At 44.4% G+C, this 23,428-nt stretch overlaps 1 protein-coding gene across 1 annotated transcript in view; it reads right to left on the bottom strand.

The window, feature by feature from the left end:
• The window catches only part of NPR3 (natriuretic peptide receptor 3), a 118,113-nt gene that overhangs the window by 93,604 nt on the left and 1,081 nt on the right, over positions 1-23,428 (bottom strand). The gene's annotated exons all lie outside the window — the stretch shown is intronic.

The raw sequence follows: 23,428 nt of genomic DNA, 5'->3' as shown, positions 1-23,428 counted from the left end.
TTCAGCCTGTTCGCAATGAGAGTCCTTTCTGTGATTGGGCATACATTATCATTTATAAGTGGGATAATATAATACAGGTACTCTTCAAACTAGCTATTGTAGTGCAGATTTGAACAGAATGGAGGATCTACATTGGGCAGACTCCCAATGCTGTTTTTGGCTAGGTCAATGCCTTTCTTATCTGCATGTAGCAGGTACACTTCATAGGAAGTCTAACTGTGATAACGGCAATCATGGAAATATTAGCAAACTTACAGCGGTACAAGGAGAGGCGTTTCCTGAACACCTTATTATGCCAAATTATGTCATGATAATGATGAGTTATTCCTTAGGCCCAGACAGATGACTGATGTCCTGTCTCACAGTGTGGGGCACTGGCAGAAGGTCATCAGGAAAAGGGCTTGATGGAGCATATTTATAAAGGTGTAGGGCAGATTGTTTTGTCACTGAATCCCACATTTTTCATGGGTTTTCTTCTTCAACACATTTACAAAGTGAAAAGTGTTTTTTTTTTATTTTTTATTTCCCACACTCTGAACATAAGTTGCCAGGGATCTTCGTACAGCAATATTGCAGCTGTGTAGCGATCCCTGACCAAAGCGTTGCCACTTCCATGGGGCTTCCAGGGGGTCCATATGCACTGCTTACGCCCCCCCGGAAACCCCATCATTGCTCTTTCTTTTGATATATGTTTCACTACCGTTAGGTTGATACATCATCTATAATTTACTGCATTTAAATGTATACTTTTTTCCTTTTGTAATTTTAAAATTTATTTTCTCAAAAACGATAAGGTCTTTTTGAAAAATGTCTTTTCCTCTTGTTCCCACTGTTCTTCTTGACATAACCTGCAAAATTGGTGTTTTTTTTTAATTTCCCACACTCTGAACATAAGTTGCCAGGGATCTTCATACAGCAATATTGCAGCTGTGTAGCGATCCCTGGCCAAAGCGTTGCAACTTCCATGGGGCTTCCAGGGGGTCCATATGCACTGCTTACGGTATATGATTATTTCTTCTGTGATACAATGGGAGCAGCCATGTTCTGTTTGTCACATTACACACAGGCAAGCTGCTCTGCATCTCCACCCCTCAACCTGTGAAAACTTCACTCCCCTCTCTTCCTCCCCTCTGCCTCTGAAATCTCTAGCTAGTAACACCTCCTCCTGCCCAGACTGAGCTCCCCTAAGCCCTTGCTACATGGGTCTCAGAGTGCCAAGGCGCTGGAGGAGCTGTGGGCGAGGCTTGTTTAGTTTATAGGGAATTAGAGTATTAAAACAAAACAAAAAAAGTATTTGGCTTGAGGAATGCCCTATAAACAATAGGAAAGGAACACAATTATTCAAGGAGTAAAAATTAGTATATCTCCCAACTGTTTGTAGATAAAAAAGAGGGACACGCCCTTGTCATACCTCTAATCACACCCTTGCCTCACCCCTAATCACATGTGCAATTCCTGATCAAAACCTTTAGGCCTCTTGCAAACTACATGCGATTCTGATTTTTTTATACGATCCGAATTTTGATTCCGATTTTTAAAAAAGTACCTGCATGCTGCTACGTTTTTTACTCGGAATCAAAAATCGGATTGTATAAAAAAATCGGAATCGCATGTAGTGTTGTTGTTTTCTATCAACATTATTTTTTCTTTATATTATCATTTTAGGTGCTGAGAATAAAGTTGAAAATTTTGTAAAAATATTTAAAAGCAGGTATTTATATTTAAACAGATTTGTACATCAGTTCTAGAGGGGGACACATGAAGAAGAAACAGAGACAGAGGATTTCAGCACCAAACAGGGGCGTAACTACAACCTACCGGGCCCCCTAGCAAATATCTGGTGGTTGGACCCAAAGCCTACATCTTCCAACCCCGCCGACCAGGGTCCCGATCCTATCAGCAAATTCAGAGTTAAATGCTGAGCAGGCTAAGCAGAATGTTATTCATGTCCTGCTTACAGCGGCAGAACTCCCCTCTGTGTAGGTGTGCAGCCAATTCCCATGTGGCTCCCATCATGTGACAGGCATCATATGCTGCATGGTGATTGGCTGTCCGTCGCCTGGCTACACAGAAGAGTAGTGAGGAGAACCTGTGCCACCCCCGGAAGCAGGTAATGTATAATGTTCCGCTTCCACCAATCTGAATTTAATGTATTTAAAGAGACACTGAAGCGAAAAAAAAAATATGATATAGTGAATTGGTTGTGTACTATGAATAATTACTAGAAGATTAGCAGCAAAGAAAATATTCTCATACTTTTATTTTCAGGTATATAGTGTTTTTTCTAACATTGCATCATTCTATAATATGTGCAGATTACACAACACTCAGCATTCAAAATGAGTCTTTCAGAGCAGTCTGTGAAGTAATGACCCCTCCTCTAGCAGAGGAAAAGTAAATAGTCCAGGAACAGTTGAGATAATAAAAGTCAGATAACAGCCCTCTCCACAACTAACTTAGTTGGAGAGCTTAATGGCTTGTTTGCATAGAGATAACAACTGGAGTTTCTCAACTCTTCCTGTACTGAAAACAATTAGACTGATGTATCTGATCTTAATGTTTTATTTCTTAGCTGTACTACACATACAAATCATATCATCATCATTTTTTTTTCGCTTCAGTGTCTCTTTAAAGAGGAACTTTAACCAAGGGATTAAATTTCATCCCAATCAGTAGCTGATACCCCCTTTCCCACGTGAAATCATTACCTTTTCTCAAACAGATCATCGGGGGGCCTGCATAGCTGATATTGTGGTGAACTCCTCCCACAGTGTGATGTCATGACCATGGTCCTGACAGTTTGCGGTCTGTGAACCTCATTGCATTGTGGGAAATACCGTATTTTTCCAACTGCCAAGCAAGCAACATCTCCCTCTCTGTGCATAGAACTCTCAGTAACGAACATTCCACACAGATCACCTGGCTGGACTAAAGATGTTACCACCTTTAATCAAGGGAAGGAAAGATTTTACAATGGGAAAACACTGACTAAATAATCTATAAATAACTAAAAAATAAGCAATTTTATTTGTTTTATTTTCACTACAGTTCCTCTTTAAGTTATCTCTCACCCACCCACACTTGTATGCTGTTTACTTGGTGCATTTTTCTTTGTTTTGCTTTATGCCGGAATTCCTTATCTATACCAGCATGTACTAGATCTCCTGATTGGAACATTTCCCTGCCTGGCTGGAGTCCACAGACCCTGAAAGAAGCGGAGGGTGAAGGCAGGGTGTATCGGTTAGTTAAGGGCATGCATGGAAGTTCTGCATCACACTGGGGAGATGCGGGCCAGCGCATTGCTATAAACAGACCGCAACAATTAACACCAAGATTGTTGTCCAGACTTAGAATTTATGGAGACGCAGCAGATCTGCTGACAAAACTTCCTTTGAAAGAGAAAAAAAAATAATGAGTTATACGACCTCCACCTGTAAATCTTTCCTTGCAATACGGGAAATACTCAAGCTGGCATTCCCCTTTTCAAGCCTAAGTGCTGCCTCTGATTTTTTTATGTGTATTAAAGAGGAACTCCAGTGAAAATAATGTAATAAAAAAAAGTGCTTCATTTTTACAATAATTATGTATAAATGATTTAGTCAGTGTTTGCGCATTGTAAAATCTTTTAAATCCCTGATTCACATTCTGACATTTATTACATGGTGACATTGTTACTGTGGGCAGGTTATGTAGCTGTTTCTAGCTGTTCTGGCTGTTAGACAGCTGTAAGCAGCCATTTCCTGTCTGTGAACATTGTTACATTGTGGCAGTTTGCCAGGAGTACCTGGTATTCAGAGCCTCTAGTGGGAGTGGTTTCAGCACAAAATCAGTCACACAGCGCCCCCTGATGGTCTGTTTGTGAAAATCATTCTATTTCTCATGTAAAAGGGGGTATCAGCTACTGATTGGGATAAAGTTCAATTCTTGGTTGGAGTTTCTCTTTAAAGAGGAGCTGTCAGCCATACTATCTCAGAAAAAAACCCCACATGTATAAGTAAATAAATACTTGCTCTACTTACATAACATATGTACTGCACTGCCCATGTCCACTGGCATTTTAGTGATTTTTCTACAGTAAAAAAAGAGAAAATCCTTCTTAGCATTTCCCATTTTAACTGTGGCTATTTTGAAGCCAATCCTGGTGTCATTTCCTTCCTTACTCTCCTCTGCCCGATTTGCCCGCCCTTCACTATAGAAAGTGCATTGTCTCAGCATGAGAAATATTGGCCAGAGAGGAACAGGGGTGTGGGAGGGGAAAACAGGAGGGAAAGAGGCTTCAGCCAATCAGGTTGCATTAGTTAAGTCTGAGTGGAAATTAGAGAAGCAAAAAAGGAAAACCCAGCATGCCCTGCAACTTCCTTTTTGCATACCAAATTTTTTGTGTACCAAATAAGAGTCAGGTAAACTGGGGAATGATCATTTATCAACAAGAAAAGTAATAATGATTTCAACTTTTGGATTACCTGGTTAACATCCTTATTACTTGTTTACCAGATAAAAATAAAGAATTGATTTTTGATTTTATGCCCAACAATTACACTTTAAAGTAAACTTGGAATCATTCACAATACGCTGAGTTTTGTCCATTGTACTTCTTTGCTGTTTGTAATGAATATATTCAAATGTCCCGACTAGCTCCCATAGTCATATTTTTCTGTTAAGAGGTTGGCGCCAATCACGGGCGTTTTGCGACTAGCACCAATCACAAACGCGTTACCTGCAGCATTTTTGGAGCGATTCTGGTACAGTGCTTATAAAGCGCTGACTGCGATTGCTATGAAATCACGGAAGGGTCCAGTGATTTGTACCGTGCTAATCGTGGTAAAATCAATCGAGCAAAACGCTAGCGCTAAGTGCTAGAGGTTTGCAAATTTAGATGTGAACGGGGCCTAAGCCTTAGTCAGATACTTCCTGGTGAACCACTTTTCTAGTTGCCACTTGAGCTGCAACGAGTCCTCTCCTACTTGTTCTACTCCTGACCACACAAGACATTTATCCCACTCTGGGTATGTATCTGCTTAGTAATGTTCTTTCATTTCCTTATTGTCTTGTTGCCATTTGCAGTAGATGCTGTGGAATGTTTGCAGTAGAGGCCTCTGATGTAGGCAGGGATTGGAGTGACAGGTCCTCTATGCTCCTCTTGCTCAGTCACGTACAACACAGCGCACTGACGATGACCCAGTGACATAATCTGCTGTCCAGGAAACACACGGCCATGTGAATACATGCAGGTCAAGGATTTGCAGGAGTCATTGTCCTCAATGTGTTTGACTAGTAAGATTGTTTAGAGGCCACAGCTCGATGGGAAATGACTTTCCCCATTAAACTGGAGGCCTTCTTTAAAGTGTAACATCAGTCCCATAAATCAGACAGGATAGTTTTCAATGTGGTCAAAGTTGAAAGGTAATAGCCTATTAAGTTCTGAAATTGTTGCAATTAGATCCCACTGTTTTTGTTCCTAAAGGTACAGTGACCATACGTCCCGGATTGCCCGGGACACGTCCCGTCTTCGGGGGGCGCTGTCCCAGGCTGCATGAGGTCCCGGGAAACGTCCCGCTTTTAGCAGCGGGATGTCCCGGCCTCGGGACGCTGGCCACCGTATCTGCATGAACTGGCAGCGGCGTCTATAGATGCCGTGCCAGTTCATTGCCTGCAGCCCCGCTCCAGCCTCCTTAGTGTCTTCCGGTGTTCCGACACCGGCAGGTGAGCAGGGCTACGGTAAGATGGCTGCCGAAGTCCTGTACTGGAGACTATTTGTGTCTCCAGTACAGGGCTTCGGGCGCCATCTTGCCGTAGCCCTGCTCTGCCTGTCAGCGCGGGAGCTGTGTTGCAGGAGAATCGTCCGGGGGAGCTGCACGCCAGAGGAGACTTCTGCCAGGTGAGTAAATTCTTTTTTTTCCCAGGTGAAATGTGCCCAGATTGCGTTTATTTTGTGCTGAAATGTGCCCAGATTGCGTTTATTTTGTGCCGAAATGTGCCCAGATTGCGTTTATTTTGTGCCGAAATGTGCCCAGATTGCGTTTATTTTGTGCCAAAATGTGCCCAGATTGCGTTTATTTTGTGCCAAAATGTGCCCAGATTGCGTTTATTTTGTGCTGAAATGTGCCCACATTGCGTTTATTTTCTGCTGACATGTTGCCCACATTGTGTTTATTTTGTGCTGACATGTTGCCCATTGCGTTTATTTTGTGCTGACATGTTGCCCACATTGCATTTATTTTCTGGTGTCTGGGGTAACTGTTGCTGCATTTATTATTTAATGGTCATAGTTGGCTATGTTTGCTGCTTTGGGGTTATGGTATACTATTAAATAGCATCACACAGTTTCTGAACACCCATGATGCGAATCCGCGTTTGACCACATCATGGCGTAAACACTGCTTTCTTATGCCTCGCTGTTACATCATTATGTTAGCTCCGTCCATACAATGTCATGGCCACGCCCTTTTCTCAGGGCGCTGCGCGCCGCCCCCTCCCCCCCACCGCCGCCCCCACCTCCGTCCCAGGTACAACCAACAAAAATCTGGTCACTCTATTAAAGGGAATGTCCTAGGTAGTTAAAAAAAAAAGACTCTACTTACCCGAAGCTTTCTCCAGCCCCTGACAACCGTCCTGTGTCCTCGCCGCAGCTCGGCTCCCAGCTTGTGGCCCAGGAGTCCCCCTCCTCGCCAGGTCGGCATCTACTGTGCCTGCGCGAGAGCCGCTTGCGGTCACACTGACATCATCTGGAGTGTTCTGCGCAGGCGCAGTAGTACTCGCCAGGTCGGCATCTTGCACTGGATGGGTCCCGGACATTACCTCGGACATTCCCTTTAAGCTTCTGTACATACAGTATGGCCTGCCTCTGCTGTCTGACCCCGAGTTATGCCTGCACAGCCTCTAAATGACACGGGTCAGAAGAATGCCCCTATTGCTTTATATGAGAGCTCACTGATGAAGGTCTTCCAATTGAAGAAGACCGTAAGCCCAGGTTCGCAGGGGCATCCTCCCGTGGCGGGCAGTTCATGCCGTCTTTCAGCGGCGCCCACCAGAGGTTCAAAAATGACTTTCCGACGGGTGCATCCATGGGCGTAGAAATCACCCCTGCCATCGCACTCAGAAGGGGGCACCTCCACCCCGCTTTTCCCAACCAGCCAATTAGCAAAGAAACCTCCCCATTCTCTCACGAAAACTGTCTGCAGCAGCATGTGTAATTTTTCCCCTGCTTCCAGAGGCCGCTTCACAGCAGAACACTCTCTGCTGCCATTCGCTGACTCACGATCACATGGGGTTTGGGAACCAAGGAGGTCCCATGCTATTGCGGGGGGTATTGTTAATTTGCGTTAATTTGTTAAAAAACAAAGGTGATCGGGGTCCCATACGTTGCTGAGAAGGATGGCGGTTTCAGCAGTCGGGAGTGCACAAACGCGGCGATCGCACAAACGACGGTAAAAGATAACGACCATGCGCACCATCGGTAAAAGTACTGCTTCCTTCTGTAAAAAAAAGATATGTCTGCAAAAAGGACCAGGGAAATGTCCGTTAGAACTGGCCCCAACAGAGGTGCAATCACTGCAGATGTGCCCAGGAAAGTAAATAGGTGGAGCTTCTCTCCAGTGCCACAGAACTCAAGTTTGTGTGGATCTAAAGTCAAACCCTACCCAGCAGCAGTTCAAACTGGGTACAGCTCACGACTGCCATTTTGCAGAGGGTCAGAATAGAATCGAAGAGGTAGAGAGAGAGGAGGGTACAAGTGCAAACACTTTCAAAAGTGAAGCATACACTACAAAACTCTGCATCCCTTTAATGTATACCTTAAAGAGGAACTCCAGTGAAAATAATGTAGTAAAAAAAGTGCTTAATTTTTTACCATAATTGTGTATAAATGATTTAGTCAGTGTTTGCGCATTGTAAAATCTTTCCTCTCCCAGATTCACATTCTGACATGTATTACATGGCGACATTTTTACTGTGGGCAGGTTATGTAGCTGCTCCTAGCTGTTTTGGCTGTTAGATACAGCTGTAAACAACTAATTCCTGTCTGTGAACATTGTTACATTGTAGCAGTTTGCCCAGAGTACCGCGGTACTCAGAGCTTCTTGTGGGAGGGGTTTCAGCACAAAATCAGTCAAACAGAGCCCCCTGATGGTCTGTTTGTGAAAAGCATTCTATTTCTCATGTAAAAGGGGGTATCAGCTACTGATTGGGATAAAGTTCAATTCTAGGTTGGAGTTTCTCTTTAAAGAGAACCTTAACAGAGCTTATCAGTCCTGCTGATCTCTTTGGCTGCAGTAGTGACTGAATCACACACCTGAAACAAGCATTCAGCTAATCCAGTCTGACTTCAGTCAAAGCACCTGATCTGCATGCTTGTTGAGGGGCTGTGGCTAAAAGTATTAGAGACACAGGATCAGCAGGGGAGTCAGGCAACTGGTATTATTTTAAAAGTAAAAATCCATATCCTTCTCAGTTTAGGTTCCCTTTAGGGCTGGAACCCACAAGAGCGGTTTTTTGAGCATTTTGGCAGCGCTGCGATACGCTAGCGTTTTGCCAAAACGCTCAGCTGATGTTAATGGATGGGGCAACTTCCACAGGACATGCAGCATTTTGGGAGCGTTAGCGCTTCAATGTAAAGTATTGAAACGCTAGCAGAAACGCTCAGCAAAACCTAAACTGATAGGTTTTGCTAGCGTTTTGCGGTTCAGCACACTGTAACAAAATTAAAAATAATTCACAGGACCAATCAGGATAAAAACGCAAAACGCAAAACGCTACACAACCGCTGAGCAAAAAAATACAATGTTGCAAAACGCGACCGCAAACGCGCATGAATCCGCTTGCAAAGCGCTCAGACAAAACTCTAGCGGTAGCGTTTTGCGTTTGCTGTTTTCAGTGGGTTCCAGGCCTAAGACCGACTTTTGGCACTTAAAAGCAGAGCGATTTCCGGACCGATATCAAAATAATTGGGAAAACTATTTGGGACCCTGCTTTCCATTATGAAATTGCTTCTTTGGGATCATGGCCATTCACTTTTAGCATCGAAGCACTTTTAGTATCGCAGCTGATTCCTAGAAACCATAAACCGTTGCTGAAAGTGCTCTAGTGGGTCCCAGGAACTAGTGAATCTGAACTCAGTACATCCACCACTTCCTAAGTACTCTTCCAATACCAGAGCTTGCTGCCTATGGCAGATGTTTACACTCCCTACCCCTGAACATCCACTCTGTAGGTGTGCCACACTATAAGCAGTAACAAGTGCGTTAGTAAAGATTTTTGTTTGAAACAGCCCCGTACAGCCGCCTTGATTTAAAGCCTAGAGAATTTACTTCCTAGTAATGGTCTAGGAGAACTCCTGGACAAGCATGTGATTGGTCAGCTGATAGATTTGTAAAGCTCTGATTTGCTGCGATCACATCCTGCTTTAGCACATGGTGCAAATCGCAGTCTTACATATCTATCGCCTGACCAAACTGATCACATGTTTCTCTAGGAGTTCTCCTAGACAGGACCATTAGTGTCGCTTGCGAATTTTCACCAATGTCATTTTCCCATGGAAAATGCTATTTTCGATTTTGAGAAAATATCTGTATTTGTGTAGTCAAAGGAAATACATTTTTCTTTCCGATGTGAAAAACACAAAAAAATTGGTAATTTTTCCAATGAAAATTTCCAAAAAGCATGTGAAAATTCACATGAAAAAAAAAAAATCAAAAACATATTACAAAATTATTTTAGATGGCATTTTCACTAGCTAGTCAAATTTAAAATTTTCATGAAATTTAATGTGAAAAGAATATCTGCATGTTTGCTTATCACGGATGACCATCACCATCAGTTCAATTCTTATAAAGACAAGAAGTGTGGATAGCTTCACAAGAGTGGCAGAGACAACAACAAGTGTTAGAATCTCTGACTTTGACTTCCTGTTCCTGGGGTTACCGGTTTCCATATTTAACCTATTTAACCTCCTGAGCGTTACCATGCTCAGGAGGTTTTGCCAATTTGTGCCCCCCAGTGGCTGAAACCCTTTAGCTAGCACTAGGCTAACTAGTATAAATACCTGGCACCTCCCGATCTCCGCCGCTCCCCCGTTTATACATTACCCAGCCTGGATCCAGCGATCGGCGCAGCCTCCCCGGACAGCTCCGGTCTTCTCTATGGGGAGGATCACACATGACGTCATGCGCAAACCCGATCCTCCCTATAGAGAGACCGAAGCTGTGCCGGGAGGCTGCGCGATCGCTGGATCCGGGGGGATAATGTATTAATGGGGGGGATCAGCGGCAATCAGCGGGGATTGGGGGGTACCTGGGACTTTTACTAGCTAGCCTAGTGCTAGCTAAAGGGGTTTCAGCCATTGGATCACATTCATTTTACAAGGGGGACTCCTGGGGCCAGGAAGCGGTATGCCCGACACAGTGACAGGCATACCGCTAAGGAGGTTAAAGAAGGAGTCGAAAGCAAGGAGGTATTGGTCACAGACAGCCATTAAATCCCCCAAATGTCATAACTAAAATAAAAATAAAATGCTGGAATTTGTCTTTAAAGTGAACCGGAGGTGAAAATAAACTGATGAGATAAACAATTATATTTATCCTCCTACTCCTAAAACATTTACAAAGTACGTTAAATGTTTTACTGTCTCAAATCAGAGGCAGCCTATTAAGTGTCCCAGCCTTAAAGGTGATGTCTGAGCTGCCCCCCAAAAATGACACCTACTTACCCGGGGCTTCCTCCAGCCCCTAGCAGCCGATATGTCCCTTGTTGCAGCTCTGCTCTCAGCCGCTGGCTCCCGGTCACTCACGGTACAGAGACCAGGTCATCCTGTACTGCGCCTGCGCGAGCGCTGCTGTCAATCACTTGCATGTGATGTGGAGTATACTGCGCAGGCTGAGTAGAGGACAACCTGGCGAGGTCGGCCTCTGCACCATCAGGGACCGGGACCCAGCGGCTGAGAGCGGAACTGCAACAAGGGACATAGCAGCTGCTAGGGGCTGGAGGAAGCCACTGGAAAGTAGGTGTCATTTTTTGGGCAGATATTCCCTTTAAAATACACAAACTATTGACTTTTTTTATAGATCTCCCCTGAGCTCTGAAGTTGTATTCTACCAGGAAAACCTTTATGACTGTAATTTTCTTAACACTGGTGTTTTATATTGCCGACAAGGCACCTACAAGACAGAAGCTGTCACTTCCATGCCTAGGAATTAACTCTTTCAGGCAGCAAAATAAAACAAGTAAAACACCCTGGTTATTAATATATTTTGCACTGTACATACACATGTTCATCTCATCATCTCACATGTGAGATACATTAATACACTTTCATAGATACCATAGATCAGTTAGTTGTGTTTTTGGCCTTGCTCTGGGGCTGTTCAGATGCACAGCTCTGCTGAGCCAACTTCTTGTTATAGAGAAAGTTTTTACCAAACTTTGAAAGTGTGAGTGAAACCAAATAGCCTACATAAAGCATTCTCAGCCACATGCTAGCATAACACTGCTCTCTGTTGTCACAGGAGCCCTGCGTAAGTATAAAAACATGTGCAAACCCCCTGGAAAACAGATGCAGGGGATCTACAGGTCAAACAGCACAGAAATTACACTTTCAAAGCAGCCTATCCCGTTCTATCTGTTCTAATCCCAGCTAACACATAACGCTATTGAACCTTCTCCTTGGGCAACCCCGCGCAGAGGTGACAAGCAGTACTGAATATCCCTCTGTGCTGTAACTGCATTCCCATGCTTGTCATTCCTGGACCAGCCCTGGTATCGGGTCAGCTGGCTGACAGCTAAGTACATGGTATAGGTTTCTGGAGCTCACATAATGAAGACATGGAAAATGTTTGCTGCTGAATGCCAAGCACGTGCAGCTGCCAAGCCTGCAAGGGTTAACATGGCACGGCCGCGGGAGGCTGCATACAGATCTAATCTAAAACGTTGCACAGGCTTCAAGCAACGTGCACAGGCTGGACTATCGTTGTTTGAAACGAACAAGGATCGAGAGTTTGGCAGACAACCGGTGGTCTGAGCGGTGTGCAACAATCTCAAAAAACAGCAACAAAGGACAGTTGTCTGCCATCTGGACTGATCCAACCTAACTGATCTGTTTGGCCAACTATCGTGTATACTCAATGGTGTGCACAGGTTTCGGGCAGATGGTGTTAGAATAGCCCTGCAACCCTCGCCATTGCAGGGGGCCCGGGGGCTAGGGGTTCTGGTCCTGTATGTAATGCAGAGCAGCAGCAGAGTGATTTTCAATACCTGGTTCTTATGGCTAGACAGGTCCTCTTTGGTGTACAAGTGCCGTACAGTCAATCACCTTGGTATACAGGGACGGAAGCCCCATGGTGATTGGCTGTATGGTGCTTATACACTGAAGAGGCATGAACAGGACCTGCCGCTAATTTCCCCAGTGGTGTTAAATACTATTCCCCCTCCGAGTTGTAGCACTTAACCTGAATCTGTTCTTAAGTCGGAATATTGTGCCATCTCTGTCCCCTGTACCTCCTCTGTGTCCCCCTGTGCCTCCAGTGTTCCCTCTCTGTGTCACATCTGTCTCCATATCTGCTTATACAAGTTTAAAAGCCATTTTTTCTTAGAATTTTTTAAAATCGATTTTCTCAATTTATCACGGATAAATTAAAAAAATTATGTTTTGACTTGTTCCCATGGAAACACAGAATCAATGCGGTTCGTATCGGCGGGTCGTTCATAAGTCGATCGTTCGTAAGTCGGGGACTACCTGTATTGTGTTATTGGTCAGTTGCCTAAATCTAATGGCCTGAGCACCCCTTTGCCTATCCCTGATTCCCTTCATCAAGCTTCACTATAACCTCATCCCTGCCATATGGGTAATCCTAACCTGCTTTCTCTCCAGTAACAAATCCTAACTTTTACTGCTTCCAAACCTATACCTCCATGACAGTGGCCTCAATTCACTAAGATCCTGCTGGAGATAATTAGGCAAGCGAAAAACTTACCACCACACATCAATGGTATTTTCAGTGTTAATTCACTAAAGAAGCTTGCTTTATTAAGGTGTACCGAAAAGTTTTCACAGTGAGAGAGTTCTTATCATTTCTGTCCTTAAAGGCTCATACGCACACTCAACAAAGGTCTTTTAAATGCATAATTATCAAACAACTTTTGTTGTTCAAACAACCAAAAAAAGTTGTTTGCCGTTGTTCAAACAACTGATAAGACGCAGCTCAAGTCAATCCAACTGTTGGATTGACTTGAGCTGCCTCTTATCCGTTGTTTGAACAATAGCAAACAACTTTTTTTGGGTTGTTTCAACTTGTTTCAACAACAAAAGTTGTTTGATAATTGTGCATTTAATAGACTTTTGTTGAGTGTGTGTATGAGGCTTAAATTACCTTCTCTGTTGTTAAGCCCCATACACACACTCAACAGTGGTCTTTGCTGCAGCACAATTATCAAACAACTTTTGTTGTGAAACAAGTTGAACAACCAAAAAACAGTTGCTTGCTATTGTTTACACACAACTGATAAGACTTATAAGACTCAATCCAACCGTTGGATTGACGTCTTATCAGTTGTGTAAATAATAGCAAGCAACTTTTTTGTGGTTGTTCAACTTGTTTCACAACAAAAGTTGTTTGATAATTGTACTGCAGCAAAGACCACTGTTGAGTGTGTGTATGGGGATTTCTTTTCACATGAAGTTAATTAACAGCCTGTCCTTAACTTTAGAATTCTAGAGTTATTTTAAGGATTGAAACGTTAACTTTAGAGATCTCTCCTTAACTTAAAGACAGAAGAGTTAAATAGGAACTCCAGTGGAAAAAATGTAATAAAAAAAGTGCTTCATTTTTACAATAATTATGTATAAATGATTTAGTCAGTGTTTGCCCATTGTAAAATCTTTTAAATCCCTGATTTATATTCTGACGTTTATTACATGGTGACATTTTTACTGCTGGCAAGTGATGTAGCTGCTGCTTGCTGTTTTGGCAGTTGGAAACAGCTGTAAACAGCTATTTTCCACAATGTAACAGGGTTCACAGACAGGAAACTGCCAGAAGTACCTCGGTACTCAGAGCTTCTTGTGGGAGGGGTTTCACCACAATATCAGCCATACAGCGCCCCCTGATGGTCTGTTTGTGAAAAGGAATATATTTCTCATGTAAAAGGGGGTATCAGCTACTGATTGGGATAAAGTTCAATTCTTGGTCGGGGTTTCTCTTTAAGTTTACTACATGCCTTATCACTATGGTGATAACACCTGAAACAGCTCAGAAAGGTTATTAAAGACAGGAGATAATCTTAGGACAGGAGATAATCTTAGAAAATTGAGGCCTTTGTGTCTATCTTTAGCCCCACCTCTATGCCTATTTCCTATACCTAACCTAACGTTTCACCTAAGCAGAACCTTGAGGCTCCTTTTACGCATGGCGCGGTGTGTCGCGGTACTCTCCCCCACCGCTGTGGCCATTGGTCTCTGTTATAAGACTGGACACAGTACTGGAAGTGCTTTGACTGACGCAGAGGCGACGCAGACTCTGCAGTGCGTTGCCGAGCGGTACAAGAGGTGCATCGGAGTAAATGGCACCAGAACAATCTTCAAAGATTGTTGCAGTAGTGGTGCGGCTCGCATGTACATAGCGGCGAAGTCGTCTGACGCGCTTCCTGTCTGGCAGTGTGCATGTGACTTCACCAGGGCTGCCCCTACTCTTTGGAACTTGCTCCGACCAGCCATCAGACTTGCCCCCACCTTTAATACCTTCAAACAAACTCTCAAGACTCATCTTTTCATGCTTGCGTACCCCCCTACACCAGCACCATAATACGTTCGGTTAGACACCCGCTCAACAGATGCACCTATTGTCTCCACCCCCACCCTTTAGATTGTAAGCCTCTGGCAGGGCCCTCCTCCGTAGTGTTTCCAGCTTGATTATGCAATCTTACTGACAATCACCCCTCTTGTGGACTAGAACAGTCTCTATTTTGACCTATGACACTGTACTGTTATCAAATAATGTGCATGATCTTGTTTTGTTGTGAGTTTCCTGTATGTCCTACCTTGTATGTTAACCCATTAATCTATTGTGCAGCGCTGCAAATTATGTTGGTGCTTTATAAATACAATAAATAAATAACAATAATAATGTGACTGAGGGGACAGACGCCTTCGGGCGCATACTGATTGCTCTGTCGGTGCTAGCTACCGCGATGATAAATCTGCACGCAGTTGGCTCTTCTGCCACATGCAAATCGCACCGCACCAAGGACTAGATTCAATAACCGTGATAACTCGGCCACGCTAGCATTTTTGCGCGCACAAAACATGAAAACACTCGCGAAAAACACTAGCGCGGCCATGATATGAGTTATCACAGTTTAGTGAATAAAGTCACAAGTGTGCAACTAGCCTGACAGAGTGTTAACCAATCTATCGCTAACCCTAAATTAACATTAAAATTTGCTCAACCCTAACGGATTCTCCCCTAACCATAAACCTCCTAAACCAATAAAGTACCAGATGGAGCTGTTTTAATACCTGTTTCAGTGTGGCACTGTTCCTGTATACACAAGCTCAATTGAGACTGAGAGATCTTGTTTATGCTATGAAAAATAAAAATAACAGAGAAAGAGGGAACAAATCCAACCACCATCATCACTAATTTACCAGTGGAGTAAAGAAACCTTGACAAGAGAAATATGGAAATAACTGTTTGTGATTCCCTTTTCAAATGCTGCTTGCTTGGCTGTTGAGTCGATCCTCTGACTCCACTGGCTGCTTGCATATTGCAGGTGCGTGACACTACCGCTCTCTGTAGGGCAAGCGGGAAATTAGGGAAATGGACCAGGTGCTAGTGCAAAATTTCGGCTATTGGGCACGAAAAGCAGACATTTGGGCGCCTGATAAACATTGGCCTGTCCAAGTGGAATTTTTTGTTTCGATAATTATCGGTTTGAAAATGATCATTTTGAAATTCGGTCTAAGAATTATCATTTTGTAAATTATAGTTTTGAAAGGTTTTAGAAATGTACAGTTTTTTGAATCTACATTATAAGTGGCAGAGGAAGGCATCAGAAAGAGGGGTCTTTGGGTTAGGTACAGGTAGGGGGGGGGATTAGGCTGAGGTGTCAGGAAGGGCTAGGCTTCAGAAAGGGGGTTTTAAGGGGTTAGGCATTAGGAAGGGGGGTTGTAGGGTTAGTTGTCAGGAAGGGTGGTCTTAGGGTTAGGCATTAGAAAGGGGGGTCATAGGGTTAGGCATTAGAAAGGGGGGTCTTAGGCATTAGGAAGGGGGGTTGTAGGGTTAGGTGTCAGGATGGGGGGGGGTCATAGGGTTAGGCATTAGGAGGGGGGGTTGTAGGGTTAGGCGTCAGGAAGGGGGGGGTCATAGGGTTAGGCATCAGGAAGGGGAGGGTCATAGGGTTAGGCATCAGGAAGGGGGGTTGTAGGGTTAGGCATCAGGAAGGGGGGGTCATAGGGTTAGGCATCAGGAAGGGGGGTTGTAGGGTTAGGCGTCAGGAAGGGGGGGGTCATAGGGTTAGGCATCAGGAAGGAGGGTTGTAGGGTTAGGCGTCAGGAAGGGGGGGTCATAGGGTTAGGCATCAGGAAGGGGGGTTGTAGGGTTAGGTGTCAGGAAGGGGGGGTCATAGGGTTAGGCATCAGAAAGGGGGGGGTCATAGGGTTAGGCATCAGGAAGGGGGGTCATAGGGTTAGGCATCAGGAAGGGGGGTTGTAGGGTTAGGCGTCAGGAAGGGGGGGTCATAGGGTTAGGCATTAGGAGGGGGGGTTGTAGGGTTAGGCGTCAGGAAGGGGGGGTCATAGGGTTAGGCGTCAGGAAGGGGAGGGTCATAGGGTTAGGCATTAGGAAGGGGAGTTGTAGGGTTAGGTGTCAGGAAGGGGGGTCATAGGGTTAGGCATTAGGAGGGGGGGTTGTAGGGTTAGGCGTCAGGAAGGGGGGTCTCAGGGTTAGGCATCAGAGGGTTCTGAATGAGAGTAGGGTTAAGTTTAGTTGAAGTGAAATATCGGTAATATTTACAAGTGTTTTACTATCGTCATTAGAACGCTAAATATTTTTTCATGTTCATTTGGTGCGCAATATACAACGGTGTTTATGGTTTACACCTATCTCAGCTTCACCCCGTGCCCTTTTAGATACTCATGAAAAAAAACATAAAAAACATTGTTATACTGTATATGATATTTAGAAATGTTGGCTTCACCTCACGCCCGTTTCTCCTTTTAACCCTTATTTAACGTACGCCTCTTAGGGTGATGAACATAACACACACAGGGTGACAGTTTAGGCCTAAAGCCTAGCAATGTGTTCTGTTGCTATAGAGTGGGGAGGAGACACAACAGCGCATTAGATAATAGAGGGCCTCCTGGTGGGTGGGGTGAGGAGGGGAACAATGTAGTCTTGCGCAATCTTTACAGCGGGAGGAGGAAGCAGCGGAGACAAGTGAAGCTCAGCATGAACCACAAGTAAGTGAACTCCCCGTGGCCCTGTCCACTGCTTCAGGTGCTGAACTGTGGTGTGACAGATTAGTAATGACAGAAAGGCTGATTGACTTCCAGCTAAGTAGGACTGTTCTGTTCTATGGAGCGTGGAGAAGGAGTGCAAGGCTCCGCCCCTGTAACTTTTCAAATCCCCTGCAACAATAATAGAGGTCACAATGGAGGGGTCGTAACTACAGAAGAGCAGCCCCTGCAACCACATGGAGTCCCAGAGCTGTAAGTGGGCCCCAACTACTACTTCAAGCCCTCAGATAAAAGGACCATCCTTCGGATCAGGTGTTTTTGTGGCTAGACTTGTTATCGGTGTAAAGACTATGATGGTCACACTTTTTATGTCTCTTGAAAGGGGGGGGGGGCTATCAAAGTTTTGCTGGGAAGAGCTTCATGATGTTTAGTTATGCCCCCCTCACAATGAATAAATAAGGACCTCAATGACTTCGGAGAAATCCTAGACATTTGCCCAAGATAACCATGAATGTTCAGGCAACAAAAAGCTAAGGGGAGCCGGTGGCCGCCAGTGGAGTCAGAACACTTGATCTGATTAACAAGGACACCGCAGCAGCCCTCGGAGAAGCACTTTCAAAAGGAAACCACCAATGACGCGCTCAACTTGACCAATACAGCGAAAAAAGTAAGCAATTAAAATCTGACAGAACCGGCAGGTTTTGGACTTGTCCATCTCCTCATGGAGGATTCTCGGGGTTTTATTTGTTTTCTAAAGCATTTCGTGAATGGCAGCTGCCAAGTCTAATTGTTAAACTAGTAAGACACCAGCCAGCCTCCCTATTTGCATGCACACTAGTTTTCCAGTTACACTTAGCTTTTGAAAACAATAAAATAAATAAAGAGGACTCCCCCCCCCCCCCACACACACACACCATGAGGAGATGGACTAGTCCAAAACCTGTCAGATTTCAACTGCTTACTTTTTTCCCCCGCAACAGTGACTTTTTAAGTGCTTTTTTTTTCCTAAAGAAAAAAAAAGACCCTATTGTTGTTCATATCATATTTTGAAATTAGAATGCTCAGATTGCTGTACAGATTGTCCTTTCTTCTTCTACCCGGATTATTGCTTCCTAGCCTGTTATTGCAGCAGAATGACACAGAATTGCCTTTCTCCATTCACCACATTATCATCTCTTGTTTAAACAATTCTCTTTCGGGCCAGTACACACAGATGCCTGAGAGGAGCAGTTAGTGCACCATCTGGGACCAGCAGTCGCGGTAATTTGAGAAAGCCGCTAGTGGAAAAATGACTGATGTTCCACTACTTAATTCCGATAGTAAAGTATCGATAATCTTTACCGATATGTTACTATGGCCTAACCTAACCTTACTGTCATACCAGTCCTCCCCCCCCCTCAATGCCTAACCCCCATCGATACCCCTGCCGATAGCTAAGGACCGACCCAGCGATGCCCCACCCTAAGGCTCTGTTCCCACTTGTGCCACATCATCTGGAGCGGCTGGTCCGGAGCAATGGTCCGGCTGTAGCCCGGGGCAGATGCGTTCCCCCCACAGACTACATCCTGACAGGTGTGAATTGCTCCCATTTATATAATAGAAGCCGTTCACTGTCCGTTTAGAATGAGAGAAGAACAGACCAAAAAAGTCCGTTCTCCATCACAAGTGGGAACACAGACTTACAGTTAGGGCTCAGTGTTCTCTTCAGGCTCTTTTAGCCGGGTGCTCCACCCGGCGGGTTTTGGTGAGCACCCGGCTGTTATCAGGTTACCTCCTCCTATGCTGTAAGCAGAGTTGTGCAGAGAACGCTGGCCCTGTATTAGCTCATCGCTTAGCTGCGCCATGCACGGCTAGTGTTCCGGGTGCTGCTGCAGAAATCTGCAGCATCGTCCAGAATCACAATACAGTGCGATTCAGACAGCAAACAATTGAAAGTATAGGTACCGCTTCCCAGCCTGATTCACCCTGCAGGGATACGCTGCCGATTCGGTGCAGTTTCGGGCAGCATTCAGCTCTAGTGGAGACAGGCCCTAAAGGTGAAAAATAAGTAAGCTGCAGCAGGGTGGCGTAGTGATTAGCACTCTCACCTTGCAGCGCTGGATTCCCAGTTCAAGTCCCAGCTATGGCTCAATCTGCATGGGGTTTGTATGTTCTCCCGTGTCTGCATGGGTTTCCCCTGGGTACTCCGTTTTCCTCCCACATCCCAAATACAAACAGATAAGTTAAACAGCTTCCCCCTAAAATTGGCCCTAGATTATGATACATACACTGCACGGTATAGACATGACTATGGTAGGGATTAGATTGTAAGGTCCTCTGAGGGACATGAGTGACTAGACAGCATACTCTGCACAGCAGCATATATAAGTATTACATAAATAAAAATAATAAGCTTTGTGAATTAACCCCTTAAAGGAATACTGTAGGGGGGGGGGGGCAGGGGAAAATGAGTTGAAGTTACCCAGGGCTTCTAATGGTCCCCCGCAGGTATCCTGTGCCCATGCAGCCACTCCCCAATGCTCCGGCTCCGCCTCCGGTTCACTTCTGGAATTTCAGACTTTAAAGTCTGAAAACCACTGTGCCTGCGTTGCCGTGTCCTCGCTCCCGCTGATGGCACCAGGAGCATACTGCGCAGGCCCAGTATGGTCTGTGCCTGCACCGTGCACTCCTGGTGACATCAGGGGAAGCGAGGACATGGCAACGCAGGCGCAGTGGTTTTCAGACTTTAAAGTCTGAAATTCCAGAAGTGAACCGGAGGCGGAGCCGGAGCATTGGGGAGTGGCTGCATGGGCACAGGATACCTGCGGGGGACCATTAGAAGCCCCGGGTAACTTCAACTCATTTTCCCCTGACCCCCCTACAGTATCCCTTTAAATATCAAAACTGGGTGTAATAAGACTTAAAGGGGAACTGAAGAGAGAGGGATATGGAGGCTGCCATGTTTATTTCCTTTTAAGCAATACCAGTTGCCTGGCAGCCCTGCTGATCCTCTGCCTCTAATACTATTAGCCATAACCCCTGAACAAGCATGCAGCAGATCAGGTGTTTCAGACTTTAAAGTCAGATCTGACAAGACTAGCTGCATGCTTGTTTCTGGTGTTATTCAGATACTACTGCAGAGAAAGCAGTATAAGCAGGGCTGCCAGGCAACTGGTATTGATTAAAAGGAAATAAATATGGCAGCCTCCGTATACCTCTTACTTCAGTTCCCCTTTAATAAGACATGTTCAAGTACCCACCGAACTCAACCCAATTACCCCCAGGGGTACATGTACAACGAGCTGAGAACCTAGGAGGTCCTAGATGACAACTAGCAATAGGTACACAACCTTTACATGGATATCCACATGGATTCAAAGACCAATTGGGGTTGTAACAAATCACAGCCTCCACTCTGCGCAGACATATTTCATCCAACAATGATCTATTTCTGTATGATTCTCACTGTCATTCAGAGATTGTTTGATGTTCTAAGAAAATGATCGATGCCATATCTGGCTGCTAGGTGACTGGTTTCTGTAAGTCTTTACTGTCATTAGTCTGAGACGTAAGTACGCTTACACTGAAGTCACCCACTCACAAGGAACTGTCCTACCATTAAAGTGGACCTGAACTCAGAACTTCATCTCTGCTCTAAAATATAGGCAACAGCATAATAACCTTTAAAGAAAAACATTTCTTTGTTACAGTTGATACAAATCCTGAAATAAATCTACACTGTTTCTACTTCCTGCTTTCATGGAAGCAGACTTATGGTTAACATCCTGTGCTTTCAAATGAGCTTATCTGCCATAGCAGTCAGGTGAAACAGGTGAGAGATCAAATGGTAATTTGTGATTAGACACAGATGAGGGTGAACAGGATAAACTCTATAAATACATACAGGGTGCATTTCTGTCTTGTGCAAGAGTTCAGGTCCACTTCAAAAAGTTATTTTTGTGGCAATCACTGCACATATGAAGCGCAACATATTGGAGGAGAGCAGGACTTATCAGCTAGTGGTCAGACACATAGGTGGTTTCTTATATATATAGGACTGCATATAATATAGCTATCGGAAAAAGCAATCTATTACACTACACTTTCTGTCTCTCAAGCTCATGATCGTTTTGGATAACATGAAACAATTGGTGACCAGACAAACTGTTTGCAGAGCAGCCTGTTCTGTTCTATAGAGAGGAAAGGGGGGATGGATGGGTGAGAGGCACCCTAATGAGAGGGCAGCAACTGCAGAGCAATAGTGACTCTGGCTAGCGGTCCAGCATCTTGGAGGTGATAGCAAAGACGTCAGGAGACGCATGTGCTTATAGCAGATTTTAATCCCTAGGTGATCACAGCTGATTGTCTTGCTTAAGAAAACTAAAGTGTGTAGAAGCTTTCCTCTCAGTTACTTATAAGTTGGGATGGGGGATATTGCACTGAAATGTGCACACATTCCTCTTGCAGCGTGGAGTCCCAGGTTGGATCCCTGGCCGAGACATGTCTCTATCTGCATGGAGTTTGTATGCCTCTCCCATGTTTGTGTGGGTTTTCTCATGCCACTATGGCTTCCTCCACATCACATAAACATATTAATACGTTAACCCCTGTTAAACTGTACCATAGACTATGGCTATGATAAGGTACATTAGATAGTGAGCTTTGCTGAGGTTGTAAAGTGCTGTATAAGACGTTGGCACTGTGTAAAATACACAATAATCATATGATGATGATCGGACAAAACCCTGAGCATCTAAATGATCAAAAAAAGATCACTTTGATACCCAGGTCAACATATATACACACTATATAGCACAGTGAGCACTCTTTCCTCGCAGCACTGTGTCCCAGGTTTGAGTCCCAGCCAGGGGCAACATCTGCACGGAGTTTGTATGTTCTCACCGTGTCTTCTTGGGTTTCCTCCAGGCACTCCAGTTTCCTCCCACATCCCAAAAACATACAGATAAATTAATAGTCTCCCCCCTAGACTACGATACATACACTACACGACACATACATAGACATAGAACTATGGTAGGGATTAGATTGTGAGCTCCTCTGAGGAGCAGTTAAGTGACAAGACAATATACTCTGTCCAGCGCTGCGGAAGATGTTGGAGCTATATAACTACTAAATAATAATAACCCTGGTAAAACTGTACCATAGACTGTGACTATGTCAGAGACATTATGTTGTGAGCTTTGCTGAGGCTGTAAAGTGCTGCATGAGATGTTGGCACTATATAAAATACACAATAATCATATGATGATGATCGGACAAACACCTGAGCATGTAATTGATCAAAAAAAGATCACTTGGCATACCCAGCTCATACAAAACCCGCTCAGTCTGAGATTCCTCAGATAACAGATGTTGGCAAACTGATTACATTCCTTCCTTCTGCACAAAAGTCCCGTCCTAACCCCACAACCTGAACCCATGTACAATACACAATAATCATAGGATGATAATCGGACAAACGCCTGAGCATCTGAAAGATCACTTTGCAAGCCCAGGTCAACAAATATAGATTCTATTCCCTACAAACTCTCATTCTGAGATTCTTCAGATAACAGATGTTGGCAAACTGATTACATTCCTTCCCAATCCCAAAACCTGAACTCATCTATTCATCCATGCTTTCCCCTAACTGCAGAGCTTGATTGGGATCTCCTTGCTGAATGATGCAAACTTAATTTCCCTGTATAAACGTTCTCTGAACAAGCCTGCCTTCATGTAGCAACTGTCAGAAGGACACAGATAAGGACTATCTATCTGCAACAGGCAATTCTACAACTTTATTCAGCCTTCAGAATGCTGAACAGTCATCTGTGGTCCTTTTCACTGCACAAAAGTAGCTTTATGGCACAAATCTGCTGAGCCTTTTGCAGTAGATCCTAGGGGGTCATTGTGATTACAGCTAATGTGCTGCAACAGATAAGGCAACTGTCAGAACTCTCCTGCTGGAGGTTCTCCTGCTAAAAAAGACATCTATTATTGAAGGTAGAG

Source organism: Hyperolius riggenbachi, chromosome 1, assembly GCF_040937935.1.
Source record: "Hyperolius riggenbachi isolate aHypRig1 chromosome 1, aHypRig1.pri, whole genome shotgun sequence".
Lineage (NCBI taxonomy): Eukaryota > Metazoa > Chordata > Amphibia > Anura > Hyperoliidae > Hyperolius > Hyperolius riggenbachi.
This window is presented reverse-complemented; position numbering and strand designations above follow the sequence as displayed.